Raw genomic sequence first — 25,288 nt, 5'->3', positions numbered from 1 at the left:
CAATACAAATATTTGTTACATACTTTCTGCCAGTCTATTCTAGGTACTCAGGATACAATAGTAACTATATTATTTTTTCTTTAAGTTTATTTTTTTTGAGAGAGAGAGAGAGAGAAAGCACAAGCAGGATATGGGCAAAGAGAGAGAGAGAGAGAGGAAGACACAGAATCCGAAGCAGCCTCCAGGCTCAGCTGTCAGCACAGAGCCGGACACGGGACTCGAACTCAGGAATCTCGAGATCATGACCTGAGCCAAAATCAGCCACTTAACCAACTGAGCCACCCAGATCCCCCCAACAGTAACTATATTTAAAAAAAAAAAATTAACATCAAATTCAAGCCACAGAACAATTTTAACTTGACCAAAACTAGTCCTATATGAACACTTACAGGAAAGGTTGTTGTTGACTTTTATTTTTAAAAAGCTGAAAAATGTTAACCATCCTAAGTAGGTAAGCAGAACAATATGATAGCTCTGTAACCTTGCAGAGGCACTGTGATTAATATTTAGCACGTTAAGGAAAATATATCCATTGAAAGTGATCTAGCCTTCCAATCAAGTAGCACCATGAAGTTAAAGAGGGAAACATAATAAATATTGTCATTCCTGAAGTTTAGTAGAACTTTCCTTTTTTTTTTTTCAGTCTCACTTTTTAATCCTGAAGGCATTACTTCAGTGTGTATACATTTATGCTAATCATATACCACAGCCATGGGTTCTTCTATCAATATGAAATGTTTTGTACTTGCTGTTTTTGTGCATCTTGTATTGTTATGTGCAATATACAAAATAATGTGTCTAACTATGCCATTTATGCTTTTGAAAGAAAAAGCAAATTACTTACTGAAGAGAATGGCATTTGCATGCATGTGTGTCAGCTTTCAAGCCATTTCCTTCTACAAAATATTGCTTTCTACACTTAGAAAATGCATCCATCCATCAGTTACAAACCATTTCAAAGCACTTTATGAATGTACAGAGCAAAATGTACTTATCTTACATTGGCAGTGTCCCAGCTGTTACAAAATTGCTATTGTCCTAATACTTACAAGGCAATTTTAGCATCAGTTAATAATTTTACAGGATAGATAACTTCTAAAGCATTATAAAATGACAGACATTAAACAATAGCAACTTAGCATTTTTTGAAACAGTTCATGACAGCTTAAAAACTAAAGTGATTTTAATGTATAGTCTATGCAGTTTTAGTTTCTCATTGACAATTCCTTTAGAAGATAAAAATGTGAAAATCCTTTTAAATAGTGGGGCGAAGGAATAAAACAAATTTATCTTTAAAAGATATTCAGTAAAAATCTCAATTAGGAATAATGTCTCAAATCTTGCTGTACAGATAGTAGGTGACAAGAATTTGAATTTATTTAGGCAGAAAAAAAAATGATGGTATCATCTAATGGTAGGGTACCACAAAATAAAAAGGCATATCTATTCATTAAAGCTAATACAAAAAGAAAAATACAGCGAATAGCATTTTATATAAATCAGTATGCATTATTTCTTCCTAAACACTGTTTTCTATCAATCTTAGTTTAAAAGCTTCAGTTAAGGGAAGAATCTGGGTAAATGCAACACATGTGTTCCCTTTTACACTCTTTGTTTAAGTTGTTGGGATAGCCATACAACCCATTTTGGGCTAGATATTGTAACCATTCACCTTTGATAGCTAATGCCTTGATGGTACAGAAAGAAAAAATAGCTCTAAATAAATTACATTAATTGGTAGTTTGGTGCTTTATATGTGCAATCTCTTCAAGGAAAAATGCTTTTTGATAAGCACCAGTGTTCAACAGTGGCTATTTCCATAAATGGACTTATTAAATAAAACCAATTATTCCATGAATGTTCACAAAGGCCAAGTAATTGACCACATCATCAAAATACAGTCTAAATTCCCTTAGTACACAATTACCGTCTTCTCTATCACTGAGCACATTGATATTGCATGGGCTCATTGTACATCCGCTACTTCAGAAAATCAAGGACAAGTTGAATTTTCAAATGATGAAAATCATATTCACACACTTAATTTTCTATATAATGTTACATATATGTTTTAATACTGCCATTGTTTTTACAATTATAAGATGAGAAGTTTGTATAAGTTCACCTCTTTTCATGGCATCAATATACCCAAAGAAAAGTGTAATTCAAAAAGTCTCAAATATCTTTTTCAGTATACAATCAATGCTATTTATTAAATAGTGTGTATTTTAAGGCCTAAAAATCCTTATTTTACTCCTACTTAAAGGAAAAGTAGATCAAATAGCCAGAGAGTCTATATTACCAGCTCCACAGAGGTAGGGGCCTTGGCCCTCACAGACTGTCCCTTTCCTATCATCGTAATCAGTGCCTGGAAAGAATGCGTGCACTTCAGGTGTCTGTTGACTGACTGATTGAACTGGTCTGATTTCATTGACATGAACTATTCCAATCCTACATTAGGATTTTTTAAATTTACATTTTAAATTTCAAGGTTTTTTCCTTGGTGTACAAACAGAATATTTCTCAAAGAGAACCCACTTGACGCTAACTTAGAAAATCAAATGGCCACTTCTTGCCAAATGTTAAATAAGAAATATAAATCTTTCCATTAAGAAATGTCTATCGGGGCGCCTGGGTGGCTCAGTCGGTTGGGCATCCGACTTCAGCTCAGGTCATGATCTCACAGTTCATGAGTTCAAGCCCTGCGTCGGGCTCTGTGCTGACAGCTCAGAGCCTGGAGCCTACTTCAGATTCTGTGTCTCCCTCTCTCTCTGCCCCATCCCCACTCATGCTCTGTCTCTCTCTGTCTTAAAAATAAATAAAATATTTTTTTAAAAAAAGAAATGTCTATCACATACTCACATTCACTTACAAACCTTATGATACCTTTAATAAATGACTCATATTAATAATATGAAACTGATTCATCTATAGTGAAAATATAGAAAATGAAGGTAATATTGGGTACTTCCTTTTGCCTTCTTATATCATCAAACTAATTACAGACCTATTTAACTTATCAACTATTTGTTTACTTTTGCTTTATTTGCTGTTGCTAACATATTTATTATTTACTAGCGTTGATAGTATTGATACAACATAAATGAATAAAAAACATAAATAAGTCTTGATACTGAGAGACTGGTGTGTTAATTAAAGTTGTAATTTTAAAGTGTCATCAAATTCAATCATTTTTGAATCTCAATCTCAAGATTACAAGTCCATCTTCCCAAGTTTCAGCAAGAATGTATTTAATGCCAGTGGTAATGAATTCCTACTTATAGAAACACAACTTATTGATTTGGGAAGACTGCCACAGAAGTGGGTGGAATTTGGCAAGCCCTGTTTTTCACAAACAGAGAATCAGCCCAAGACTTTTCCATCATCTTTTATTACTGAGCTTTAAAATATTTCAGACACTCCCGCATGTGATCTTGGAAGAGTGTTTGTATACCTCTTTCCTGAATAGACCTTGAGTGCGTTTCCACGTTCCTCCACACACCATTACATACGTGGCTATGCTCCTTCCCTTACTGCCATCTATGTTCAACCAAATGTGAAGACTCTAGTCCTGCCCTCAGAAGAGATCAGACATGTGGCCTGCAGGGCAATGAATCTGAATGTATATCCTAAATTAAGCCTGGGCCCGGTACCTGGAGAGTAAACTACCCTGCTGGACGGGTTCTACTGTACATTTTTAAGCATATGACCAAGACCTTTCCATGGGTGTTTATCATGTTGTCAAGTCCCCAAACCTGAAAACTTGTTGCTAACTGATTTTTCTTTGCTAACACACCTGCGGTGCATGAATTATTAATGTCAGCAAATTACATTCTGAAGTTATTTGTATTATTCAGATGCACAACTAGTTTCAGGAAAGAAACCCTGAGGAGTAAAATAGGACAGTTTGAAGAGGGAGTTTATCTAAGGGAGGACTAGCACTGAAGTTACACATTTTGAATACAACACTAGATACCATACTATTGCCAAGAAACGGGTCCAGAATTAGCAGATCTGAAATGTCCTGCTAAAATTTCCCATTGTTTTGATTGATCTAGTCTAAAGCAGGCAGACCCAAATCCGAGGAAGAATACAGACTGATTCTGATTGCTGGCATAGCCTATACACTAAAGTCAACGTATCCTGCGCCACTGGAGTTTGCTGAATCGCCCTGCTCAGCCTATCCCAGACACCCTTCACCGAAACTACCATTTTGAAAAGCTGTCCTAATGCTATCATCTACTGATGGTATGAATGAAACTTGTTAGAAATAAGTGATCCACCCTTTTAGAATCTACCTGCAGCTTTAAGTTGCCCCTTATCCCACAGTAACATAAGCAGAGACTCTAGATGGTAACTTGAGTGTATCTCATCTGATCCTTAGAATGACTTTATATGGCAAATATTCAATAAGATGTTAATATTGTAGTACACACTCTAGAGCTAGAATGCTTGGATTTAAATCCTGCTCTAGCATTTTTACTATGTGTCACCTTGGGAAAATTGCCTCACCTCTCTAAGTACTTTTCCTTATTTATAAAATGAGATGATGATGATGACATTAACTACCAAAGAAGATTAGCTTTAACTGATAAAATCCATGTAAAGTGTTTTGAGCAGTGCCTGGCATATCTTAAGCACTGAAATGCAAGCTAGTTATCACTTTTAACATGTTTGGCTTCATCATCTCCTACCTTTTCAAGTATATATTTTCTTACCAGAGTAAATCAGATACCCACTTAACTCAGTACAACATTTTTGCTAATACTCACAAACTAGGAAATAACATACTGAGTGGAGCAGATAGTGCAGGGAAATACTCTTGCATGAAAGGAGAATTTTGGTGTCTATAATATCACAAAACTATCTTCAGATTATAATTGTTTAATGGCATATTTTACCTCAGAAGCACTCGAAAATTAAAACCAATCTTTGTTGCTTGTAATTATTATATGTACATTTGCATCGTATATAATACATATAGTATATCAACAATCAAGAGAAAGCTTATATAAAAAAAAATTAGAGGGAGCATACAAATTCTTGCAATTTGAGGCAGGATGACTAAACCTTTCAAAATTAAAGAGGTTTTAGGAATATAAGACACATTTCTACCTTTATTGTTATTATTGAAAACGAAGATATTGATGCTATTATTTATGATTCCCCATTAAACTTTGATTCAATTTTTATAAGCTGAACTTATTTGGGGGGGACTTAGTTACTTTGAACATGTAATTTTGTGTACTTTTTTCTCTAAATTTTGATAAACAGCAAATCCAACATATTGTTTTATTTATTTCTTGAACATTAAAAGTAGACATTCCAATCAAAAATGTTTATGCAGAACTTATCATTTTAGAAAATTAATTTTTAAAAACACAAGAAAGAATTCAATCTTGAACAGATTCATTGAATATTAAAACCTAACTCTCAAATACAGAGTGGATAACTTAAACATTGTGTAAAAGAATTACACTGAAAAAATATTATATGGCTACCTCTGTTAACAGTGAAACAAAATCATGAAACAAATGTGTTTTTTCAGAGAACTCTTTGAAAGTAACTCCTGTTATATTAGGACCATATAAAATATTAGATAAGCTCTTGTATGAAAAGGACTTAACATAGTTTCGGCACAAAGTAAGCTCTTAGTGTATGCTAGTTATATTATGTAAACAATGTTATCTTTTCATTACTTCTTTCTATCTTGTGTATAAGCTCCTTGATCAATTTCTACAAGAGTACACTTGTTTTGCCAGCTAGGAATATGCCGAGTAATTTATTGATTTTCAGATTCTGCTGCTGCCCAAATATGTCCCCTTGCTGTTTAATTACACTACTACTATATATTGTTACCTCAACATCGTAACAATCCATCTCTTCCTAAGTCTACACACAGTAAGAGCAGATTTTTTCTTGAATGTACGAAATAATGTTAATAATGTTAGATGTTGCTATTATAACATTTAGCAATAAAAAATTCAATGAACATTCAAATGGCTACCAAAGATACAAGTAGAAGAACTGTGTCTCTCATTTGAAGAAGAACCTAATAATAGTTCTAGGATTGACATTGTTATTCTCATACACAAATAATATCCAGTAAAGCTAAAATATGTTTTCCTTTCTTTTATTTTTTTAAGTTTATATTCAAGTTAGTTAACATACAATGTAGTCTTGGCTTCAGGAGTCGAACCCAGTGATTCATCTCTTACATATAACACCCAGTGCTCATCTCAAAAAGTGCCTTCCTTAATGCCCATCACCCATTTAGCCCACCCTCTCACCCACCCTCCCCCTTCCAGCAATCCTCAGTTTGTTCTCTGTATTTAAGAGTCTCTTATGGCTTCCCTCCTTCTCTTTTTTTTTATCTTATTTTACCTTCCCTTCCCCTGTGTTCATCTGTTGAGTTTCTCAAATTCCACATATGAGTGAAATCATATGATACCTGTCTTTCTCTGACTGACTTATTTCCCTTAGCATAATACCTTCTAGTTCAATCCATGTTGTTACAAATGACAAGATTTCATTCTTTTTCATCACTGAGTAGTATTCCATTGTGTGTGCGTGTGTGTGTGTGTGTGTGTGTGTGTGTGTGTGTGTACACCACATCTTCTTAATCCATTCATCAGTTGTTGGATATTTGGGCTCTTTCCATAATTTAACTATTGATGATAGTGCTGCTATAAACATTGGGGTGCATGTGCCCCTTTGAATCAGCATTTTTGTATTCTTTGGACAAATTCTTAGTAGTGCAATTACTGGGTCATAGAGTAGTTCTATTTTTAATTTTTTGAGGAAGCCCCATCCTGTTTTCCAAAGTGGCTGTACCAGTTTGCATTCCCACCAATAGCACAAAAGGCTTCCCCTTTCTCCTCATCCTTGCCAACATCTGTTGTTTTCTGAGTTAATTTTAGTCATTCTGAGTGGTGTGAGGTGATATCTCATGTGGTTTTGATTTGTATTTCCCTGATGATTAGTGATGTTGAGTATCTTTTCATATGTCTCTTGGCTATCTGGATGTCTTCTTTGGAAAAGTACCTATTCATGTCTTTTGCCCATTTCTTCACTGGATTATTTATTTTGGGGTGTTCAGTTTGGTGAGTTCTTTATAGATTTTTGAATGCTACTCCTTTATCTGATATGTCATTTGAGATATCTTCTCCTAATTCCATAGGCTGCCTTTTAGTTTTGTTGATTGTTTCCTTTGCTATTCAGAACGTTATTTTGATGAGGTCCTAGTGGTTCATTTTGCTTTCATTTCCCTTGCCTCTAGAGACATGTCCAGTAAGAAGTTGCTGCCACCAACTCAAAGAGGTTGCTGCCTGTTTTCTCCTGTAGGATTTTGATGGTTTCCTGTCTCACATTTAAGTGTTTCATCCATTTTGAGTTAATTTTTGTGTATGGTGTAAGAAAGTGGTCCTGTTTCATTCTTCAGCATGTCACTGTCCAGTTCTCCCAGCAGCATTTGCTAAAGAGACTGTCTTTTTTCCATTGGATTCTCCTTCCTGCTTTGTTGAAGGTTATATCTGTGGGTCTATTTCTGCATTCCCTATTCTATTCCATGGATCTATGTGTGTGTTTTTTGTGCCAATACCATACTGTCTTGATGATTACAGCTTTGTAATACAGGTTTAAATCCAGGATTGTGATGCCTCCAGCTTTGGTTTTGTTTTTCAACGTTTCTTTGGCTGTTTGGGTCTTTTGGGGTTACATACAAAAGGATGGATGTTCTAGGATGGCTTGTTCTAGCTTAGGAAGGCTTAGAACAAGCCTTAGGATGGCTTGTTCTAGCTCTGTGAGAATGCTGGTGTCATTTTGATAGAGAGTGCATTGAATATGTAGATTGCCTTGAGTAGTATTGACATTTGATCAAGTGGGATTCATGCCTGGTCTGCATATGGTAACATCATAAAAGCCACATATGAAAAGCCCACAGCTAACATCATCTTCAATGGGGAAAAACTGAGAGCTTTCCTCCTAAGAAGAGGAACACAACAGAGATGTCCACTCTCACCCCTGTTGCTAAACATAGTGTTAAAAGTCCTAGCCTCAGCAATCAGATAACAAAATGAAATAAAATTACCCAGATTGGCAAAGAAGAAGTCAAACTTTCACTCTTTGCAGATGACATGATACTGTACATGGAAAATCCAAAAGATCACCAAAAAACTACTAGAACTGGTACATGAATTCAGCAGAGTCATAAGATAAAAATCAATTTACAGAAATAGTTTGCATTTCTATACACCAATAATGAAGCAACAGAAAAAGAAATCAAGGAATTGATCCTATTTACAACTGTACCAAAAACTATCAAATCTCTAGGAATAAACCTAACCAATGAGGTAAAAAAGATCTGTATGCTGAAAACTATAGAAAGCTTATGAAAGAAATTGAAAAAAGAAAAAGAAACAGAAAACATTCCATGTTCATTAATTGGAAGAACAAATATTGTTAAAATGTTTTTCTTTTTCTCAAGCATAACCACCCATAATTGGGCGAGAGAATTCATAAGTAGTTAACAATTTTGTCTTTTATAATACAATAAATATCCAAATTGCAATAATTTATCCTAAATTAAGTTGTCTGAAAGTTGTGTTTTTTACAGTAAACTGTAACTTCAAAATAAGGAAAATTGAAAAACATCCCTATTACCCACCTATGATGTAACCTTAGAAAAAATAAGTTTTTATTAAACAAAAAGCAATGTTCTCAAGACTGCTTGTAAAAGTAACAGATTCCTTCAAAATGAGATGTCCTCTTATTTCCAGCAAATAGTTCACCATTTCTGTTCAGTTGTGAATATAGAATTTTCCATAAGATTAAAAATATTTAATCCTGTAAAAAATATAAGCCCATTCTTAGCATCTCAGGATGCACAAAAAAGTCATACTTTAAAAGTTATAAAACTTAGAAAATTACATCCTGGCATTTTACAGTAAACATTTTCATATTTCTCTCTTTTCCGTACCAGCCAAAATGCCTATGTATTTGACTCTAAGTCTTTGATTTCTCAACAAACTCAAATATTGTATGCTTTAAAATCTTCACATGTGTTACTCTATTTGTCCACAGTCACTTCTTCATCCCATCTTGGATTTAAATAAAAAATTCTTTAAATTGCTCACATTTCAAAAGATGGAGCTAGGATTCTTATGATAGAAATAGTGTTTTTTTTAATTTTTTTCAAAAAATTTTTGAAGCATGAATCGCTTCAGGTCATGAGTAGCTTTTTCAACCAGATGCCCTCAAACTACAGCATATTTGTCATCTTCCCAAAGAAGATAGTGAAGTTATTTTTAATATGTATGATCTTTAAACAGAGGGTATGTCTGATGCCTTTCCATAGCTGAAAATCTTTATAAAGAGCCAAACTCAAAGTGGACGATGGGCAAACTTTTCCATAGGATTGACAAACCTTTCAAAAATAAGCAGGAAGTTGAACCATGGACTTTGCTCTTCATAGATTGGTCCTCCACACTTCTTTAATACCATACTCAAAATGATTTGTGATTGATCTATTTCAATCTGTCAACAAAATATGCACTGGTGAGTTAGTATTTGTTGCATGCTATGGGGGATGCACATGATGTGTAAGATCTCAGTCTGGCTGCCAAGAACTTGACAATGTAACCAGGAAGATAAACTTCAGGGAACCAACTCAGGAGGATACTCACATATTAAAATGTATAGAACAGTCTGTAAGTATGCTAGGGGTAATCTGTTTAAGTATATCTCCATGAATCTTGAGAGGCACTCATATCTGAGTCTCCCTGCGACACTTTTGCCGCTTTGTCCTGGTAAAGGATAATGTGAGTAAATGCCATGTAAGGAAGGAGCAGGGTATGAAAGGAGTCTGTTTCTGTGGAATTGAAAAATAAATGGCCTTAAAAGGAAAGGAAGTTAAGAAATAAAGACATAATGAAGAAAAAGGCATGAAGTCAGTTATGAACATCCTTTCTTACCATTCCCCTATTCTCCCAGAGAGTGGAGGGAGCCAGGAGTGGTATATAACAGAGGGCACGTGTGTGTATGTGTGTGTGTGGCAGGGGGTTGGGGGGGAAGGGTGCTGATTAACATAGGGTATTTATTTCAATTTGGCCAGAACACTGGTTTAACTTGTGGTGGTCTGAAATTATTATTAACTTCAGTTGACATGATACTGTTTTTCAGACCATTGGAACTAACTAACCTTGACATATGTTGAAAGCATTCTCCCAAAATACTTGGATTATTTTAGCTGAAGCAAATTCACTAGAGTTTGCCTTCTTCCAAGTTTTTTTAACATTAAAAAATTATTTAGACTTAAAGAAGAGTTGCACAAACAGTACAAAGAATTCTTGTATACTCTTCACCCAACTTCCCAAATGTGATCGTCTTATATAGATGTAATTTTATTATTAACACCAATGAACTAATGTTGATAACAGATCATTAACTAACATACAGACCTTATTAGAATTTTGCCAGTTTTTCCCTATTTTTTTTTCTGGCCCAAGGTACAATCCAAGGTCCTCTATTACATTTAGTTGTCATTTCACTTTAGGGTCATTCAATCTGTGACAGTTACTCAGTATTTCACGTTCTTAACACTTTTTGAAAGTATGTGCCAGTTATTTTTTAGAATGTCCCTCAATTTTTATTTTATGCTTTCTTCTATTTTTTTTTTTTTTTTGCCAAAACTAAAACTGAAGGGATGTTATATCCTTTTCAATACCTCATATAAAGGGATATATCATGGTATTATATCTTGTTACAAATAATGTTAACTCTGATCACATGGCGAGATGGTGTCTGCCAAGTTTCATTGTAATCTTAATAGTTTCACTTTGTAGTTAGTAAGTATATTGCGAGGAAACACTTTTAAATGATGTAAATACTCTATTTCTCATCACTCACTCATTTTAGCTGATGGTTGGGACAACATGTATACAGATGGGTAGATACAACAAATATTACTGTGGTTTGTTTAATGGTGATTTTCTATTTCCCTTATTCCTTGTAGATTTGTTAATATGTACTCTACTATAAAAGAGAGTACTCTCTTCTATTTACTTTTCCATTTACATATTTATATCTGTGTGGAGTCACAGATAACTATTGTAATCTAGAGGTTCAAATTCAAATCTACCATTATTTGGGTTGTTCTGCAATTGGCCAACTTTGGCCATCAGGACCTCTTCAAACTTGTTTTTTTGTGGGCTTTTTGAGAGGCCTCCGTCATTTTATGAGAAGTTTCTGTTACCTTAAAATGTTCCAGTCTCATCTTCCATTTTCCCTGCCCTGGTCCTTTCTGGCATCAGCTACTTCTCCAAGGAGCCCTGGTCCCTTTCACTGGGAAATGATATTTGCAATTCAAGATCTAAATTCTAAGTGTGCTCAATGCTACTGGGGGTGTCATGGTTTCTAGGCCCTCTAGGAGAACAGGGCCTAGGAAATATGTTTATGTAAGTTAACACATGAATACACCTGTTTATTTCTGTATCTAGCTGTATCTATATTAAAAAATATGAATTCATACTGATGCCTTTTATTCTAATTTAACATGACAGGGTTCATTTCAGTCTTTCCTCATTTTCATTACCTCTTTCTCTGACAGTGAAAAACATGGCTGTGTTGTAAACAACATATCTGCTCGTTCATTCAAACTTAGTATGAACATAAAATAGTTTTGGAATTGCTAATGTATATCCATGTTAGAAAGAAATTTACTGTACAGAGTATACTGTTTGTGGAAAGCTTGGGTTTTTTTTTTCTTGTTTTTAATTTTACCATATTTAGTCAAAATACTGCTTTCTGAAGTTACTTACATTCCTTCCTTTATGCCCACCCTCTTTGGTGTGGTTATTTTACTCATTTATAATACAATGAGGTTCATTTGGTACTGTTTGTTTCCATTCTGGGTTCTACTCACATCCTGGTTTATTTTATCACTTATTTATTTGGGAGGTATTCAAACAATACCGTGATTCTAAGAGGAAAAGCTATAAAAATATATATTCGTAAAAGTATTGTGTCTTCTTCAACTCTATGCCATGTTCCCATTACATACACCCCTATATGTGACCAATCATTTTTGTTTCTGTTTAATCCTTCCTATATGTCTTTTTCACAAATGAGCAGATGCACGTATATTCTTACACTTCTTTCTGGCTTAGATGGTCATATACTATAGATACTTTTTGCTTTATTTTTTTATTTATTTTTTTAAATGTTTATTTATTTTTGAGAGAGAGAGAGACAGAGTGCAAGAGGCAGAGGGGCAGAGAGAGAGGGAGACACAGTATCTGAAGCAGGCTCTGGTCTCTGAGCTGTCAGCACAGAACCCAACGAGGGGCTCTAACTCAGGAGCCATGAGATCATGACCTGAGCAGAATGCTTAACCTACTGAGCCACCCAGGTGCACTTTTTGCTTTGATCACAGAATAATATATCCTAAAAAGGCCTTTCTCATTCTTATTTATAGATGCATAGTGCTCCATTATGTAGATGTACCATAGTTTATTCAACTACTGTCCTATGTGTGGACATTTAGGCTGTTTCCAGTATCTCACATATTATGAAGAAAATTTGGGGGCACCTGGGTGGCTCAGTCAATTAAGCACCTGACCACTCAGGTCATAATCTCACTGTTCATGAGTTTGAGCCCTGTGTCAGGCTCTGTGCTGATAGCTTGGAGCCTGGAGCCTGCTTCAGATTCTGTGTCTCCTTCTCTCTCTGCTCCTCCCCTGCTCTCTGTCTCTTTCTCTCTCTCTCTCTCTCAAAAATAAATAATTTTTTTCAAAAAAAGAAAAATTTAAGGGATTCTCAGTGAAAGAATTTGGTCCTATGTCCTCAGGATGAAGCCTCGGAAAGCTTCAAGAATCTTAACCAAATTCTACATCAAATGGGGCAGTGAAAGTATGGTACTTCAAGCACTACAGGTGAGGGACAATCTGTGGGACAGAGCATCAGGTCCTTGGAGCCCATACCTGATATGTAGGGCATCCAAAGTTTTCATGTCCTCAAAAGCTAAAAATACAAATAGATCAGAGGGGGACTAGGGGCACTGCAAAGACTGTATGTATATCACGACCAAGTTCACAATCAAGAGTAGATTCCAGAGCAATGTTGAAATGGAACCAGTCCCTCAGTGGACTCTATTGAAAAAAGGTGTCCAGGTAGAAAGAGGGTCCTCTCAGCAAAAGGAGCAGAGCCTTAGAGAATGGTACAAAACACGTCCTTTTTAAAAATTTCCTCTCGAAGGCTTCCATCTTGGAAGGTAGGTAGAGAATGAGAGACTCTGAGGAAGTTGGGAGAGCTAAACCTATCAGGTAGTTTGAATTTAAACTGTTACCTTACAGATACTACGCTATTAATTATGTATTGCTGTACAACAAATTATACCAAAACTTAGTGATTTAAAACAACAAACATTTATTATCTCAAAATATATATGGCTCAGTAATTTCAGAATGGCTTAGCTGGGTGTTTCTGGCTCTGGGTCTCACATAAGATTGCAAACAAAATGTCAGCCAAAGCTTCTGTCTTCTGAAGTCTTGATTCGGGCTTCAGGGTCTGCTTCCAAGCTCATTCACATGGCTGTTGGCAGGAGGCCTCACTTCTCACTAACTACTGGCTAACAGCCTCAGTTCCTTGCCACATGGGTCTTTCTGTGGCTTTTGAGTCTCCTCATAACATGGCACTTGGCTTCCCTCAAAGTGAGTGACACCAGAAGAAAGAGCAAAGAGGAAACTACAATACCTTTATGTCTTAATCTCGGGAGATACACATTGTCAGTTCCACCGTGTTCTTCATGTTAGAAGCAAGTCACTAGGTGAGCCCACATTCAGGGAAAGGGAATTAGGCTCCACCTTTTGAAGAGAGAAGTATCCCTTCAAAAGAATACATGGGCATGTTTTACAACCATGACAACTGTTTTAAACTGGAAGAAAGGAGCTACCTATAATTAACTAACTAAAATTAATTTCTTTCCACAACAGGGTTTAGGCTCCAGAACAAGATCAGTACATAATAAAGGTAAATAGTATTTTTTAGCATGTTATATGTAAATTGCCACCCCTACTGTGGGGTAAAGTAAGAGACTGAATCCATACTACCTCTATGAAGTTGCTAGTGGAATAACCTCTCCTTTTTAACTTTGCCACCAATAGGATTGGAGAAAGGTTTACATTCTTGATTCCACCACTTGTGAATTCTACAATATAAATGACCTTAGGTTAATAAACCTTGGGAGAAAGCTATGTCTTCAGATATATTTTGGTTAGAAACTCACTTCGAGTTACTTACCGTGAAATTTTCTTTATGCCTCAGTGTTACGTGTAAATAGTGATACTGATACCTGCTTCATGGTATTGGTGTTAGCCTCACTAAAGCACCTAGCACACTAGCAAGTACATTGTGGGTATTACCATCATGCCACATAAGTATAATTATACTGATAGAGTTTTAGGATTGACTTTCCTAAACCGCACTCTGTTAAGAACTTTACAAAGTGCCTTTAAGCATCGAGGACACATGATCAAATAATGTCAGGACACACATTTTGCCATCTTCATCGAGTGTAATATTGGTAGCAAATGCATGTAATGAAACCTACTCACAAGTGCCTAGTATTAGAATACAGCTTTTGAATTACCAAGGAAGATTTCTGAGTTCTGGCACTGGAAGGGGCGCCTGGGTGGCTCAGTCGGTTAAGCATCTGACTTTGGCTCAGCTCATGATCTTGCAGTTAGTGAATTCAAGCCCCACGTCGGGCTCTGTGCTGACAGCTCAGCCTGGAGCCTGCTTCGGATTCTGTGTCTCTCTCTGTCTCTGCCCCTCCCCTGCTCACGCTCTCTCTCTCTCTCTCTCAAAAATAAAATAAACATTAAAAAAATTTTTTTAAAGAAGATATTTAAGAGTTTTGGTGCCGTAGTCAGATATACTGGATTAAAATGCCAGTTTTATACTTACTGAATGTGTGGCATAGAGCAATCAGTAACTTTTCTAATGTCCCAGTTTCATAATCTATATATTAGAAATAATACCTTCCTCTTAGGGTTCTTGGGAGGATTAAATTACTTTACAGTATTTAAAAAGAAAACCCAGGGGGCGCCTGGGTGGCTCAGTCGGTTGGGTGTCCGACTTCGGCTCAGGTCACGATCTCGCGGTATGTGAGTTCGAGCCCCACGTCAGGCTCTGTGCTGACTGCTCAGAGTCTGGAGCCTGCTTCGGATTCTGTGTCTGCCTCTCTCTCTGACCCTCCCCCGTTCATGCTCTGTCTCTCTCTGTCTCAAAAATAAATAAATGTTAAAAAAAATTAAAAAAAAAAAAAAAGAAAACCCAGAACATAGTAAATGCTGAGTAATGTTACCTATTTTCATTAACATGTTTATGCTTAGTACCATTATTATTATTATATTAATTTTGTTTTTGTTCTTTAGGAGGAAAAAGTTTTGAAAGTTAAAAACAACAAAAAATACCACTGTAAAAACTAGATGATATTTTAAAATAATTTCCCATGGGTTTTTCAGTGAATTATTTTAGCAATATTAAAGATTTTATTTTTAAACCCCACTCATTTCAAAGGGAGAAGAATCTGTGAAAGGGGCCAAATGTACATAGGTAAATTTCAGAGCTAGAAATGTTGAAGGCTGCTTCAATATTTCTGAGTCTGATTGAAGATATATAACTGTTAATCATTCTGAGATAATATGAACAGACTGCCCTCACCAGAAAAGACAGGCTGGTAGCTACTTCTATGTACATGTCCTAGAGTGATCATGCTCCCTGCCTCTCCAGACCTCTGTCCTCAGTATCCCCCCATCTCCCTACAGTGTCCTCCAATATCACTCCAAATGCGTGAATTGCTGATCAGAATTTTCACAAAGATGCTTTACCCAATTAGTTAGTTTCACTGATATACCCAACTCTTCAACAAGGGTTGAAATTCCTATGTTTGAGAGAATGTGCCAAGGGGCTAAACAGCAGTGTGTAGCTGAGAAAGCTTACTCTACACTCTAGGAAAATAACTTTTCTCCATATGATATATTTTAGAAAGCTTAGTGCAACTGAAAATTTTACACAAAACAAAAATCCATTTCAAATATGTACTCATCTATTATGGGGAAAAATGTGGAACTTAGGGAAAATTTTAAAGTCACAAGTTTCCACAATATAGAGGTTGATAGAGGTCTAGTAATCCAAGGGAATTTCACTGCAGTCCAACTCTGCCTCATGGGAAAGACTACTCAAAATCTAAACATCACGTTCCTTGCCTGTGACCATGAGAATAGTCACATTTGGAAAAATATTCGAGTGCCGCTAGGTCTTAGTGCATACTTGTTATTGCACACTTTATCTCTTCCTCCAACTCCCCTTCTGACTTACTCAAGGAGGAGATTCACTTGTTTCCAGAAACAAGTTTCACTTCTTTTTTTCATCTTTGCTTACTTGACAGAAGTCAGGTACACATAAGCTGCTTAAGAATAGTAGCACACCAGCACTATTGCTGCCTTTGTCTGCCATCCCCACCCCTGTTGTCCCCCAGGATGTGAATTTTGCATAGAAATATATAGGGCTGAGTAAGAAGTTTGAGGTAGCCCTCTACTGAACTCCAAAGTGGAACTTTGGTAATATTACCAAGATGATAATGGTTGAAACTAATTTATACTAAAACATTAATGACTTCCAATAATGTTTTCATTGTAAATGACCTAATTTGGTGCCTGAGTTTCATAGGAGAATGATAATGTTTTTCACCAAAAAGCCTTGGTAAAAGATTGCGTGGATGGTGTAGCTTAATGGTGCCTTTTGAAGTGGAGAATCGACCTTAATGTTACAGAGCCGATGGCATATGATCCTTGGTGAAATTTAGGAATAAAGAAGAAAAACATTTAAAAAGACATGCCTCTTTTAGTAAATACATAAACTCAAGGTTTTCACTTTATTCTAAGCTTTAAAATGGGCTTATCAGTCTTTGACTGTTTCAGATGATAGATAATAATGCAAGACAGTACAAAGCACATTTTATAGCTATAAAATGTTTCACAAAGTAAGGTTGACCTTTGAACATTGCTGAAATTTACTTTAGTAACTAAGGAAATATCATATCCTTGGATGCCTTTCTTTCCTAAACAGGAAGGAAAATAGTTGCACCTTGAACCATAATTTCTTTATCTTCTGGAAAGCTGTCATCAAACTAACATAAAGCATCCTGACTCTCACCTCTGGTCCGTAGTGACTGAAGGATTTACTTTAGTTTCAAGCATAGTTCTTTCAACTCCAAAGTAGGGGCCATCTATTTGGGAAAAAAAAAAAAGTAGGTACCATCTAACATGTTGTACGTTTGAATCTATTGAATAAAAAAGAGTTTTAATGAATCCCAAAGTAAAATCTATCCAATCTGAATCCTTGATATTCAAAAGAAAAAGTAGAATCAAATTCTCATTCCACTGAAAACATACGATTTTCCTTAATTTCAGATGACATTAATGTAGCATGTGACTCAACTTAAGCTCCCTATTAGATAAAGAAAATGTCACATTCTTCAGGGAAATGAAGGAAACAGTGCCACACTAGCTGCCCACAGGAAGGAGGCAGGCCCAGAGGTGACTAAAAAAAGAGCCTAATTTCAAAACTAGGAATTAGAGGGTAAGACGTTGGTAGTCTAGTAAATAAAGGCTATTTTTGTGAAGACTGATTCATATAAAATTCAGTTTTATGGCAATAATTCATAGCTTATTAATTTTGGTGCACTGTAACTGCAAAAATATTTTTTTATAATTTGGGCTAGACAAGGTTCTTTATGAAGAGAGTGAAATGTTCCCAATTTCACTCCTCACCCTTCTTGGGTGCACCACTCTCATCAGAGAAGAAGGTGTTTTCACGCTGAGATCTTTCTGTTTAGGAAAAAGAATAGGTCTCTGAAACTAGAAACAAACCTGTTTTCGGATTTGCACCATCTAGGCATGTCATTGTCCGTGACATTGAAGGTTGTTTTAAAAGGCAGCTTGGATTGCTACCCATTCTTCCAAAATAGAGGAAGGGAAAACCCTACTTTTCCTAAAGGCCTTGGTGTCTCAAAGCAAGGGCATCAGTTTGAAGTATTTCAAAATATAAATAAGAAAACGAAAAACCTGGCAGAACTCTGTGGTTGGTGAGATCTGTCCATGACGAATATGCTAACATAATCATTGGCATCCTTTCTATGTACTAGCCAAAATCTTCTTACAATCAGCTTATACTTAAACCTCAACTCATCCAGAGCATACTGAAAATATCCTCAAATTTTGATCCTCGTGATCTAATATTGATTTTTTTCCAAGTACGAAATAATCTATTTCGCAATGTTCTATAAAATAATTAGTGAAGTTGTCTTGCAAAATAGCTAATTTTATTTGTCTGTCTATAAAATGGAAACCTACGTTTTGTTTTATGAGAATTCACATTTAATTTGAAATGTTTGTTCTTAGGATTTTAATTTTTTAAAACATGTATCCTTTTCAAGAAAAAAAGTAAGGATTTGGCATCAAATGATGTGGAAAATACAATGCCTTTGACTGTTTAAAGAGACTGAAATTGTATTAGTAGGCTTTTAATCATTTCAAACAATAAAGAGGGTATCTTCTATTCATTTTCAATAGGACAAGGCAGTATTAAAACAAGACCCTTCTATCAGAGAAGCTTGATTATTTCCTCAGTGTTTTAAATTATGCATATGATTGGTGACACAAATACATGTTTAAGTGGTTGCAAATTTAAAAAATCAATATTCCCAAAGAACTAAAATTATGCCCAATCATAAATAACAAATTAATTCACCTGCATATTTTGATCTACAACTTACCCTATGAGCACGAACATTTTATAAGAGAGAAATCTCTTTCCACATCAACTTGTGTTCATTATATTCATACAAATATAGTTCAAATCAAACACAAGCCTTTTCAAAGAGAAAGAAAAAAACACCATTAGAGCTGTTCACTGTTCCCTTCTTTCCCAGATGATCTGGTGTGAGATGCGGACCGCCATGTTGCACCGAACCCACAGCAACCAGGACCCATTGTTCCCAAGGGAAACGTAGCCTATGCGGGAATGTAGTGGTGTGCCCTGCAAGGGACGTGGAAAATAGCACATGTCACTGCTGCACAGCACACAACAGACAATTATGATTCAACTGTCCAAATTATAATCAGGTTGACAAATGTCCACAAGCGTCTTCATTCTATTTTATATTTTCCCTAAGACAAGGCAATCACACAACCAGACAATTCCATCAGGGAAGCTTGTTAGCTGCTTAGTCTGTTAAACCCTGGTTGCCATAGCATCTAGAGTTGAAAAAGCTGCAGATTGGCATGAAAAAGCATGTCGACAATTGCCCTGTCACAGCATGCAAGCCAGGTCTGCTCAAAGGCAGCACACTACAAGTTTTCTTTCCCAGTTTGCACTACCCCATGCTGTTTAATAATATCCATTTACTGGTATTGGGATTGATCTAGCACAGTGTAAAATTCACATCTAGTGAGACTTTGCTTTTCACGTGGAGTGAAATTCTTTAACAAATGGGACTATGGCAATTAATTTAGAAATGTAATACTGTATATACTATAAGAAGTATATTTAGATTTAATAGAGAAAGTGTCCAAAATTTTAATGCACAGTTCTTTAAAGAGCCAAACAGTTTTACTTGGCAATTTTTCAGTTGACTTTCTAGTCATTTCTTAAGCCTAGTTAGTCATACTTTGGGGATGACAGACAGCATTCAAAATTCAGTGGTACATTTTTAAACATGTTTTAATAGTGCCATAGTCATTTCTTCTTTAAGCGCATGGTATAATTTAATTAAAGATATAGATTTCTAAAATAACTGTAATTTAATTACAGATTAATATCATGAACACTGAAATTATAGTCTAGAGAGCAATGTGCATCAATTTTTTTTTCCAGAGGGATCATATACTTAATGGTGATAAATTACCATGTATTAAGAAGAAAAAGTGGGTTTGTACCAAAGGGTATTCAAACCCTTGCCAACTCTCAGATTCGTACAGTGCGTGGACTTTAAATAAAGTAAAGCATGTTTACAAACAACCATTTGTTAGCTTATTGGAACTACAAAAATGTGAAAATATCTACAGAAACTGTGAGACTTAGAAAATAATTTTCGCTCAGAAGTTTATACTTGCATCATTCAGTCTGTCCATTATCTCCTGCTCTTCTGTCACTTCAATGTAGTTTTCCTTCAATGCCACCAGGAAAGAAAAGTCTTAAAATACATACTCAAGGGCACAATCAACCTAGCATACCGATATGTGTAGCAAATACAAGTATCGTTCTATATTTTCTAAAATACTTGCTCTTTCTACTGGTACCCATTGCTTTATTCTCCCAATGTCACAAAATCATGATTATTTAAGCAGAAATGATCTCTGCTTTTGATACTGACTTGTGAAACAAGTTGACCACTTCCCACAATACGAAAAAAGTAAGTTAATGTTTACATTACAGTGATGATACTGAAATAATGATTATTTTTCATACTCCTGAAATCCTGATGGCCTCTTTTTTTTCCTAAGCAAGATTACCAAAGATTTTTAAGTAGAATAATCAAAATATGACACCTTGAGTTTTATATATACATATAAATCAGTATGAGTCAGTATAAGTCATACACATATATCAGTATGAAAATAGTGTCACTGAGTGAGCCTCTTCAGACTATAAATTTAAATCTCTCATTTTCTAGGAATTCTCAAAAATCTCAAAATCTTGGGATGGAACTTGGTTCACATATGGTGTCCATGAATGTGTTTTCTTATACCACATCTTCCAGTTTAAAAAAAAAAAAAAAAAGAGAAAAGCTGTTTACTTGTTAAAGGTCTTTTTATAAGCTTTGATGACTCAAAAACACCTTCATTTTAACACATGGGATTTGGCAAAGAACTTAACCATGTTACCATTTGAAAGACTTTGATATTTTGAAAAAGAATTAAAAACAACAGAGATTGAAACTTAAGTTGGCTTTTGTGTATGGAACATAATTTTCTCGAGTATATTTTTCAGTATAAGGATTTACTACTGAAATTTATCTGCCAGGATACCATAACATATCAAAGCTATAGGTTTCCTGAACGAACAATAGTAAGGGGAGCCATAAATTCTACCCTAGTTTATCTATTTGAAAAAGAAAAAAACATCTTGCAATAGCATTACAATACTCTAAATAGATAAATGTGTATGCCAAGTAAAAAGCATAACAAGAGGTTGAAACAAAATTTCTTCTATGACACTCTCTCAGAAAGATTGTATTTAAACTTTTGTTTGTTTGTTTCTCATTTCCTTACTTTACATGCCATACGGTACAGCATGTACTTCTTCAAGTTTGATTAAAGTAGATACCACCTCTTACGCAGTCTTTGGGATAAGCATATTTTCCTATAGTCTTCAAAGTATTTGGTTTGCAGAGCCCAAGAATTGGATAGCATGGAAATGAAAGTTTATGCTATAACCCAGGGTACCTTTGCTTTCGTCAGGATACCTTAGTTCTTCCCTGTAACCCTAATGCTGCCTTTATGACGTACAAACAACTGTTGGTCTTTCCAACTATGTTGTGTTAAGATTATCTATTCCCAATACATTAAGAAAATTAATTATGTATGAACTGAATCCCCTGTTTCTGCCTGATTTATTTCATGCTTACTCTTCTACTCTAAAATTGGAAATTAAATGATTCTTTTTGAATTGCTTAGAATATTTTCATCGGAGATCATTGCTACTTTGGACAACCTCTACAAAGAATCCACCTTTCAGTCATTTCTATTGTTGTCGAATTGAAAATTATACAAGAAAACATTGATTAAAACCGACTATTTCATAAAAAGAAAAACAAAATATTTGACTTGTAGCTAATAGGTGGTATCTTGCAATGGCATTAGTTCTTTTCGTAACCCAAAGGGTAAATGTCATAATGTAGATGCTACACTGCTTTATTTCACAAAATAAATATGTCCTCTTTATTCCTCAAGTGAAATGCTACTTGACACAAAATGTAGGTTTCATATAAGCACACACATTCTTGTGTTAGGTAGTTCTTGTTTTTCTGAGTGATTTTGCCTTATTCTGAAATTTTCTTCACCTGACTGAAAGCACATTAACTGCTAGATAGGCATCACACTGATGTCTCCATGCTGTAGCATACAGCCGTGAATTTGCTACGATCTGTTTAATCAGCAGTGTATTGATTTTCCGCAGCTTTCCTTCATTTTAGCCCCATAGCAGGCTTCTGTAATTTCCTTTGGACAAAGTGTAACCAAACTGTGCTAAGTGATGTTGATTTGCAGGCAAAAGTAAAGGGGTAAATATAAATTAACAAGCTATAAACATTTTACAAGTGGGGAGTCAATAAAAACAGTGTCTGCAGTTTCTTTTAAAAAAATGATTTGAAGCAGATTGTTAACAAACGTGTCCAAAGAAACTGACATGAGTCTGAGAATAATTTTTGCGCTTTGTGATTAAGAATTGATCAGTCTAAAAGCCTCGGATGCAACTGAATCACCCATAAGCTGCTGGCCTGAAAAGGCTCAGCAGGGGCTGGTATTTGTTTGTTAAACTCCCATGATTCCAAGTAGATAATTGGTCTGTGAAGTTCATGGCAGAATCTGAATTTGCTTTCTTGCTTCCCAGCTGGCTGAGCACTGGTTTATAGACTTCTGTGTACAAATTTAGCCAGCAGCAAACCTCACATCTTTAATATAAAAGGTGTTTTGTTGTGTTTTTCAGGTGCTGAGTGGAAAGCCCACACTCCAGAAGCTCATTAAAAGGGCCAAGTTACAGTACAGGTTTATTTCTGTCACAGCGTTTCTGAAAACAGTGACAAGGATTAATATGTTTCTTTAGTACTGGAAAAAGCCTGACACAATCCCTTGTGAATTTGATCATCTGTTTCATTGCCTGTATAAGATTCAATCTCTTATTATATCCTGAAGTTACAGCTGTAAGCTAATGCTGGTAAGAATTCATAAGCTATTGCAGAAGCCTGGGGCAAAACTAATTGTTTTATTCAGCAGTCACTTATTTATTTATTATTTATTTCATACCCCTCTGTATCATCTTTTCTACTGTTCCTCTTCAAAGTCAAAATTGTCTTGGCTCTTTGTCTGAAAGTACAGAGCAAATATAGAGACATGGGGAATTCATGTTTCCGGGAGCTTTCAAAAAAGTTGTTACAGGTCAGTGGATCATGAAAATAAGGTCCACTCTAAATCTTTTATAAAACTATTCTTGCTTTCCTTTCCTTGACATGGAGATTCTTTATTAAAAAGCATTATCTGCACAAACATTAGAACCTTTGTGTTCTATGTAATCATGTGACATTAGGCTTTCTCCGCTAGTGGTTGCTATGTTTCTAGGACATGATTTGACATGTGGTACATGCAAATCCTAGTAAAGTGTAAACTATATCATAAAATGATTCCATTTCGCATCACATTCGATAGGCAAATAGCTATTTGCTGTTTTAAAAAATTAAAAGTTATAACAATATGCTGTATGGATTCCATAAAACAAATCATCATTTAAACTAAGGAATCGCTCTCTTCTTCTCTTTCTCAAGTTAGTTGTAGATGAATATTCATTTCTTAACTACCAGTTTTTGTCATTATGGCAAATTTTATGCTATATTAGAATTTTAGATACAAAAATATATGTTCAAAATTTCAAACATTGTGCAAGTATGAAATAATCCATTTGTGTTCACTTTATAAGAGTTGGTGGAAATTATTACAAGATTAAGTAGAAGCAGTATGTTCATGCAATGTCTGAAATTAGATCATAAGCTTCCCTCATTCTTAACAGAAGTTGTGTGCCTAGTTCCCTATGCACTACAGACATTTTAACCCACAATAACTGATTGTAAATACAGTATGAAACTAGCTACAGCCTTATTTACACCTGCCAATTTGCTGCCCTCCAGCACTAAAAACAAAAACAAAATGGTAGCAAAAGAACTGCCAAGCAAAACACACTCTGCCCCTCATGTACATACCTTTCTATTTCCGCAAACAGAACCTTTTGCTTCTTGGTTTTCATCAACAAATTCAATTGGGGAATTTAAAATAAAGTTACAGAACAAGGCATTTGCATGACATGGCAATAACCAAATAATTTTTAAAATGGCCAGCTCTTCCAAATGTGTGTCCCCTTAAAATAATGTAAATGCTGTAAGTGCTTCATGGCACTTTTAATTAAGAATAACACATGGAAAAAGAAAATAAGAAGGAAATCACACATGTGCCACTCAATGTATACGTCGCAATGGCAGCCACCTATTTTTACTCAATAACTACAAGATTTACACTCAGTTTTGTTCATATAATAAAACTCCATGTTATTCATTAGAAAGAATGTATCACAGATATTTGGTTGATAAGGTTGCATTCCCTGTTGCTTTTTTGTGCTTCCCTGTCATATCTCATTTACATAATGGCAGCCCAATTATTTCCATTTCTATTTTTTCAGAAACTTAAAGCGTTTGTCAACATTTTTGTGAAGATTCCCTACAAACTTGATTCAACGAAAATAACTACTGCTAAATGCTAGACAGTGGCTTACCCTTCCATTGTGGATAGCAATGATTTGCATTATTGCATATATTACTTGACTTGCATGTATTAAAATAGTAACATAAGGCATACAATAATATTGCATACATAATGATATGAATAATTTGTCTATCAATATTCTCTTTTTCCTGTGAGTCGATTCATGTTATTTGATGTTGAACTCTATCCTTAAACATTCAATACATTGATTAACTTTTTTAAGGATGTTGAGGACAAATATTATGTTTATTACATGCAAGAAAATTGAGGATTACCTTTTAGACAAATAATTGATGACTAAGCCAAAGTTAGAACTCAATACTCTTTAGACTAGATCTTAACGTTTCATTTTAAAAGAGTATTCTTTACAGGGCTTGTAAACACATATGTGGGGATCTATGTTTCATTGGCTAGATCGTGGGATCCTGAAAAGAAGATAAATGTCTCATTTAACCTTTAACCAACATTAAATGTGTATTTGATATTCAGTAAATATTCATTAAATTAAATAAACTGACACTTTCAGTATATAAATTGCCAATATATGGTATAACAACATACCAATTCTTGTCATTTATGGTAATGATATTTATTGGTTTTTCAGGTCAGTATATTGCAATTACAAATTGTTGCACATGGGGGCACATGGGTGGCTCAGTCAGTTAAGTGTCCAACTCTTGATTTTGGATCAGGTCATGATC

This window comes from Panthera leo, chromosome B3 (assembly GCF_018350215.1).
Source record: "Panthera leo isolate Ple1 chromosome B3, P.leo_Ple1_pat1.1, whole genome shotgun sequence".
NCBI lineage: Eukaryota > Metazoa > Chordata > Mammalia > Carnivora > Felidae > Panthera > Panthera leo.
The sequence above is the reverse complement of the archived record's forward strand: the minus strand, read 5'-3'. Positions refer to the sequence as shown.